The following is an 8,675-nucleotide window of genomic DNA, read 5'->3' as shown; positions in this document are numbered from 1 at the left end:
TTTTGCTTTATAGTTGCTACTTCTAATTATTTTTCAAATTTTTTATTGATAAACTAAAAAATCATGGTCGATTCAAAAAAGACTATTGAAAACAAATAACAATAAGTAAAACGTTTATAATTCTTTAAATGCCTATCAGATAGTTTAGAATTTCGAGCCCGGAAATTTTTTCTTTGCTGCCAATTAAAATACTGAGTCGTGACAAGGTCTTGTTTTTAGGAAGAGTGTGAGTAGAAATTGTGTTTTTTCTTGATGAAATATGAATATTTTGTTTTCAGAAAACAAAAATTCAGAATTAAAAAACAAAGACAAAATTTTTATTAAATCAAAAAATTATAATCGTTCCTTCAAAATTTATTTGAAAATTTTAAAGAACTATACAATAAAACTCGGTGAAGTTTAAAAAAAAAATACAAACGAGATATGAAAATCAAACACATAAGCTTTGAAGAAGAATTTGTTTTCAATAAAAATTTATAGCTTAAGAAAACAGCATTTTTTGTTAATTTCATTGTTAATTTGGTAGATTTCGAATTTTTCAGAAATTTCCTGATTTTTCTGAATCTTTATTCTTCACACAGATTTTATCTATCGCTTCTAATTTTGATGATATAGAGTGTATAAGTTTTCAAATCAATCAGTGTTTAGTTAAATCAATCATTGATAACTGATAACCTTAGAAACCAAATGAACGAACAAAAACTGACTCTGAATTTGTTTATTTATTTGATTAAGAAGCAAAAATATTTTGAACATGATGATGAAAAATAATCTAAAATTAATAAATTAAACAGTTTTTAACAATTGGACAAATATCATACCAATGCAAAGGTTTCAGAAAACTTGTCTAACTTTTTTCGCAGAAATTAAAATACCTTGCGGTCTTAGAAAAAGTTAATAATAAAATTTAAACCTTTATTGATTTTTTTTTCTTAAAGTTTTAAATTTTCTGAAAAAAATCCGATTTTTCTTATATGATTTGTACACATTTAAACGTTATATTAAAAATGAAAGAGGTGAATTTTGTGGCTTTGTGAAATTTATTAGAAACCTTTTGAATGTGGAGTTGAGTACCTATTAGAAAAATAAAAAATACAAAACAAAATTTAAGCTAAAATTTGTTTCTTGTAGAATAATTATAATTAACAGAATAAATGTAGATAATGCCGTTTTTTGATAATCAAAATGATAATAATAAAACTGAAGTTAATCTATTTTTTGGCTAATTCTGATGACTATCGTAAGTATTAAACGCCTGTCACATTACTACCATGCAATTTGTCGACGTGTAATGTAAGTATTCGATGAATGAATTTTGTTAGCTTAAAACTCTGAATTTACAATCTCTGAATTTTAATACAGATGATCTATTGTATTACAAAGTGAAACTTACAATTAAACATTAGTATGAATTTGGAAACGTCTTAAAATGAAATGTCTTAGGCTTTTAGCTATTTAGCATTAAATTCCGCCGGAGGCGAGAAAATTTTCTGACATATACGGTAAATTCCTTTCTTGGACTAAAAATTTTAACTAATCACAGAGTAACAACCATTGGCGATGCGTTTTACTTATAGCCACGCCAGCGATCATGAAATTCGAAATGCATTGAATGATTTGATACAATATAATATAATATTTTTAATTGAAACCATGAGAAAATGGTAGTATTTTTGAAGACTAAATAAAGCATTTCGGACTTAATGATTTAAGGTGGATGTGAGTAGTCAAACAAGCTAAGCTAAGCTTCAACAGGATGAAAAAATCCAGTTCTCTTGTAGGAACGCTGGTGTTTGAAGAGCATTTTTAAATAAAGCAAAACCTTTCCGTTCAGATTTACTTCGGTAGATTATTTTGCCCCATTTGCGGTTCGTACTTTTGCCCCTTTAAGATTTCTCCATTTCCTGATTCAAAGTTTATTGTGCAAAGCAGAGACACATTAATGAAATTCCTTCTTCGGCATTCGATAGTTATTAAAAACAACTCAATAGACATATTAACACTTTCATTGAACACAAGAATTTTCGATTGCTTCAACAGATTTGCCGTTTCTTCAAATATTACATCATTTATGCAAAAAAAACAACTTCATCTCATTTTTGGAAGTCTTTTCAACTTAACAAAACGAAAAAAAATTATGTCTATATGTAGGCAGTCCAAATCATTATCAATCCACGCCAGTGTTTTTAATTTCACTGTTCCGGTTTGTGATAATCTCAAAACGTACTTTTACCCCACCTTACTCTACAACTCAACCCCATCTCAATATTCAGCTTTGATATCGAAATCTTCGTTATAGTCGTTTGGAAAAAAAATTATATCCATTTGATACAAACAGTTGTTTTTCCTGCCTCAAATTGCCTTCTGCGAAAGCCTTTATTGAAATTCGTGGTCTAGCGGATAGGCTGGCGCGAGTCTGGTATTGGTATGCCAGGTGGACTTGTGTTCAATTCCCGGTATCGGAAAAAAAACCTTTGGGTTCGAGTCCCATAAGCGGCCGACAGGTACGATGTGTTTCATTCTATAACTGACTATATACCGTCAACTGGGGCAACATGCAACAATTTTCAACTTCAATGGCTTCTAAAAAACTTATGTTCGCTATTAATCCTACCCCTTATGCATCAAAAGTTTTAAGGATGATGAGATATCAAGTTGGCGTAGTTAGAAAAAATATTGGTTTCTTCAGTTATTTTTAATTATCTAAAAACATGCGATTTTCACCCTCCTTAGAAAAAGGGGTAACTTGCAACAAACTTTGTTTTTAATGAAAAATCTTATGAACACGTACAAAAATTTATAGTTTTTCATATATTTGCGATGCCCTGAAAATCATTACGCATGAAAACACCAATTCCAGTAGTTTTTGGGTCTCTAAAAACTAATTTTCATATTTTTTTTCTGAAAATAAGGATGCTGCATACATTTAGGGGTTAAATAATACTTCGAAAAGTTCTAAAAGCTGAAATCATTAAAATAAATGATTAAATGAATGAAATTTCAATGTTAACAAACGCGTGATGCAAAACGTTCATATTCCAACATATGGAAACGAGATTTACAAAGTATTTCTTTGATTTGCATTTTGTTGCATTCAACCCCAGACACCTAACTGAATTATAAAAATATTTATTTAAAAAAATTGGGCGATTGTTCGAAAAATATTTTCATACCAACAGTGTTGGTATAACATGAGGAAACCAGTATAAAGTTTGTAGGTTATTTTATCAAGCCAATCCGTCATACTGGGTACAGTTTTTTTCGGCATCAAAAAATGTTAAACTTTGTACATTTATTGCTCAATTTTTCAAATTTTATATAAAAATAAAAAACTTAAAAAAACTAGCCTAAGATGTGAGAAATTATGTCACCATCATTTTGTAATCATTAAATGATAACTTTATTACAATACGTTATATTAAAAATTGATTCGATGTGGTGTTATATAAATGTAGCATCGAACCCCGCTGTTGCATGATGCCCCGTTTGACGGTAATAGGATTGTTCAATCAGTTGCCAGCTGGCCAGGTATATACACGGATGCCGGAATACTTGTAAGTAAACTAGCCCACCTGATTAACTCGTTCTTCTAAAATATACCTACATCAACACACCCAATACATTCACTCCATAACAGTTCATATGAAGCCATGGGGTCCGGGTATGGTGGCGCACTGCATTTTAGATTCATCGAACTAAATAATCTAAAGAATGCATGTGAGCACATACTTAGGCAGAAACTGCGGTGAATCCGTGCACCCATGGCGAATTACCAACATACATACATAGAAAAAACTGAAAACATTTTCTAGGCACGTGATTATTTTGGCAAGAAAAATTATTGAGAATACTAAGAAGGAATCGTCCATAAATGCATCTTAGTAATGCCATAACAGTTAAGCATACTTGCAAAAAATTCATTCCATTTTCAATTGTTGAACGAAAAATTCGTTATCACACAAACTGATTAAAGTGCGAAATCCTAGTGAAATAAGAAGTACAGAATGCTTCTTATTTATAGGTAGTAGCTAATTGTATGAGAAACAAAAACAAAATAAGTCACAACTACTCGCTTTCTAGTTTCATGTACAATGCTTCGAGTAGAGAGCAATGGTCCGAAAATCAATCAAAACAAACACTCAGGATGCGTTTCCTGTTGGAAACATTCCGATTGTATAATGGGATAGCGCCTCTCGCTACTGCTTCGCCTGGCTGGTATGCAATCTCGATCAGCGCTCCTATCAGCTATGCAAACCGAGTCGCATCATTCAGAATCATCGGTTCAGCAAACATCGCATATCGGAGATGAGTAAGATACAAACTGATCCATTCTGAATGTAGCTCACTCAGTATCTGCCTGAATTATATGAAATTCAAAATTATTTTTTGCAGGACGAGAAAAATCAAACAGTTGTGCGGGACACCATAAATTTTCAGTAGTTTTAACGTGACGTACGACATTATAATAAGAGAACTTGTAAAAATTGAAAAACACGGCGAAAGTGAACATCTTTCCCTCACAAACACAACTGCAATTTGATTTTGATCATACTGATGTTAAAAAACGTTATAACAACAAATAAATTTATTAATTTGCTTTATATCAAATCAAACAAAATACGCTAATGATCGGCTTCATGTATCATTCACTCACTGCCTGATCCATTCACTCCTGATCGAAGACCAACAAGATTCGCCATATGCATTGCGCATTGGTGATATTCCAATTTGATGATGGTGCTGCACTGTTTTGACAGCAAGCATCGTGCGAGGTGATCTGTATTTTAGCGATGAATTGAACGATCGATGATCGGGTAGGTCCAGTAGCAATCAATAACGAAACCCGACCGCTGTACGTTCAGGTGCGAAGTGCAATCTGAAACATTCATTGAAAATGAGTGATATTCAGAACACTGGTAGAGAGAGAGAAGTAGGCGATGGCTTGTCGGTATCGCACGTGTTTTTTTTCGCTCCGTCGCGATGAAAATTAAATTTTTTAGGTTTACGTAGTTTGTCATTGTGAAATTGTGAATTTTTCTTGGGATAAAGCGTAGTCACAAGCGTAGTGATCAATTGCATGTTTAATTGTATGAACTCGACCCGATTCTCCGTTGATTTCATCCACCCCCAGCAGTTGACATCGTTGAATGATCCGCTGTAAAAGGAAACACACTTGCTACTTCAACAATTGGTGAGTTCGTTCAATGATCCTTCTTATTAATTTATTCCGAACTGATGTTCCAATCTGGGAGTTTCTACCTGAGAAACATGTTCGGGTTTAATTTATAATGCTGTGTGGAAATTACTATTATGTTTTTGAAACAAGTGGCTAGAAGCGAAGTGAGATGCGCATAAGAATTTGCATGAAATTGTCGTACAAATTTATACGTACGTTTTTTAAATTATTTTTCAAGTTTGAAATTTGCGATATTCACCAAACTTTTCTTTGCTAAAGGTAGATCAGAGGTGAGTTTTTGAATAATATGGATTTTTTTCTTCGTCATGATTCGTTGCTATGATGACACATTTGAATTGTTCGGGTTACTGTGTCAGTCATGAATGTGTGGTTAAAGTCACAAACTTTTAATTTATTAGATCGATGTTCGAAACTTCTCCTGCAAAATCTTTTGGAAGTGTTAATTTCGAAAGATTTTGTGATGGTACTGTTTTTTTTTCTCTGTTATTAAATATTTATTTCAAGAGCGGCGCACAAAAAAAAAACCGACATATGTGATTTGATGAAACTTTTAATACAGATATGATACAATTACAATTTATCAATTGATTCAATTTACATTGCAATGTTTTGGATTTCTGTGCAGAAAAACTTTATTTCCATCCACAGAAAAGGACGAACTCTCAAGAGCCACCATCAAGGAGCACAGAAATTTTGGTACTGTTGTCCACGTTTCTTCCTCCCTTGGTTCCAGTTGTCTCTGCGTTCAATACTGCGCACAGTGGACCCGGCAGAATTAAGATGGGTAGTAAATGTACCTACTTTTACTGATCACCGGGAGGCTGACAAGATCTGGCTTTGTATGTATCATAACCAGAAACATAAACAATGCAGAGCAGAGTGAGTTGAACGCATATGCACTTTCTTACCTTCAAGTATCTCAACGTTTTAAAAGTTGAGTTGTAACTTTTGAACGGCGCAACAGATGGCACTGTTTCCAGTAAGTTTTTAATGTATTTTTCTGATGATATCTTTTAAATTTTTACACACTTTTTAAAAGATCTTTTGTTTGAGCTTGTACGTCTGTTATCTGTGGCTAACGTTCTAGATTGGAAATACTAACTTACGCCATTTCAATGAAACGGCACATTCTATTGCTTAAGGCTTTTGTAAACTCGTTTTCTAAAAACCAAAAGTCAGATGTTAAACAAGAAGAATCATATTTCAAAATGGCAGATTTCAAAAGATGGCATTTTTCATTCATTCTAGCGACACTCCATAATTTACATTTGTGGTATATTTTACAAGTTTTCTACGAATTAAAAATAGTTTCTGCTTTTTTCTTTTGACTAAAAATTTAAAAATTATGTTTAACAACCGGCAATTTTTTGATTATATTTTTCATATTGTTTTAAATTATTTTTTAAAAGGAAAAAAGTTATGATAGATGACATTTGACCGTCTCAGTTCGTCCAAGATTAATTACGTCACAGACCTCACTCATTCGGTAAGCGCTAAACGAAGCACACCCATACCTACTTGAAATAGGTTGGTTGACTAGACAGGCGGAGATAATAATTTTTCAGGAAGATAGATTAGGAAATCGACTGACTGCCAGAGCTGGTGGTTTGGACAAAATCTGAGAAGCTTCCACAACTTACCGGCCACGTTTTTCTCTCTCGATGGACCGGACGACGACGTCGAGGCACCATCCGTCGTCAGGGACAGGGATACCCATTTCGTTTTCTTCCTGGCGCCTTTAGCCATTTAGCACTAGTTTGTTGGACTCGAAAGGCTCCGAAGCCGTGTGGTACCTTAGGAGCTGAGTTGTTGGGAGACTTTCGTTCCGTCGTTGGATTTGTCTTTCCACTCGACACCTCACTCGGTCGCGGATTTGTTTGCCTCAGACAAACAACATTCAAAATTTTGATCTACTTTTGTCGTATCCCTCTGCGTGTGTATCACATGAAACTATCTTTTCTATTTGATTTTTTTTTAAGAACGGATCAGTGCACTCGCACAAGGGCACCACATGCATGCATCAGTTGAATTCACAACAAAAAAACATCTAACAGTCACTCGCGGATGGTACTTCTAGTAGTTTTTTTATTGTCTCTTCTCAGTGCCACAGTTTTTTTTTCTGTTGCTTCTTCTGATTGATGTGTATATTTCCGTACAGCAAGAGAATTTTCCTCAGCTATTTGTATGGTAGAGATAAAGCTCTCTTTTCACTCGTTGCATAATCGTCAAACTCGCCGCATCCGCCAGCCAGCCACAAGAACTCACGTGCTTGGTGTGATGCTTATTTTGCTTTGCTTTGCTTAGCTCTCTAATGGGCAGAATACCAATTCACGTTGCTTAGCAAATTTTCGTATCGGTCGTCGGTCCTTTTATATATTTGCTTCCCCACAACCTCTAAGATGATCAAAATTATTCTATTCCATTACTACTGGTCCTAATTGTTTGAGATGCTTTTGGGTTGTTTTTGTTGCAAAACTATTACTCTGATGTACTTAGAAATTTGATGTCAATGATACGCACAATTCAGCGTGGTCTTCACTGATCTTACTGCTTAACGCGTTGTTATGTAATTTTTTTTTCAAATGCAGTTCGATTCGTTTTCTTAGTTTTCGATTGCTCGTCGTAGCTTACAGGGCGAAAGATTTTTCTAGAGCAGAATCTCCTCTTTCATTGAACTGCAACTATTTTCCCATAATCGATAGAAAGGCTGTTCTACTTTCCAGGTCCTGTTTGGTAGTTTTTTTCTGTTCTCGAACGATTCTCGTAGCATTGACTACGGCACTTCGTAGCTTGTACACTATCGCGGATCGGAAAACTATTCTCCCAAACAATTGATAATAGATTCTTCGAGGTTTCAATAATAGGGGAAAAAACTCTGTAGCGTGTTCGGAAATAGGTAACTTATTTGTGCCTTCGACGAAAAAAAACCTTACATCATTCTATCGCGCTCCGTTCCTTCATTTGGTGATTAAAATTATTCGATCGATTTGATTAAACTAATTGTTGCAGATCAGACAGAGTCAATCTGGGCTGTTGGATAAGCCTGCCTTCACTGATATCACTTGGGCACTAGAAACTACACATCTGCAAAAGGATAACCACGACGGCCCAGAACCTATTATACAACACCTTTTTCAACAGCCCGGCTACGAGTTGGTCTGTGCGACGGAAAGTAAATTTTCCTCCTGCTTTGCATGTTCGATACTGAACGTCAACTTCACCACCCAAAGTGCTCAACTGCATGTGATTCCGTGTCGAGGTTTCTAATTCTCTCGCTCTCTTACTCTCTTTCCCTTATCGCTAGTTGAGAACTGTTATTGTAATTTTACTATTTAAAATACCGAAACATCAAACCTCCTATAATCAACTATACTTCTTGATTAAATCTATGTCAGCTATTAAAGCCACTAGCAGAATTTTCTTTCAATTATTCCAACAATAATTTAGCATACAATGCACATGGCTCCGGACTCCGGCT

This window comes from Uranotaenia lowii, chromosome 2 (genome assembly GCF_029784155.1).
Source record: "Uranotaenia lowii strain MFRU-FL chromosome 2, ASM2978415v1, whole genome shotgun sequence".
In the NCBI taxonomy this organism is placed as follows: domain Eukaryota; kingdom Metazoa; phylum Arthropoda; class Insecta; order Diptera; family Culicidae; genus Uranotaenia; species Uranotaenia lowii.
The sequence above is the reverse complement of the archived record's forward strand: the minus strand, read 5'-3'. Positions refer to the sequence as shown.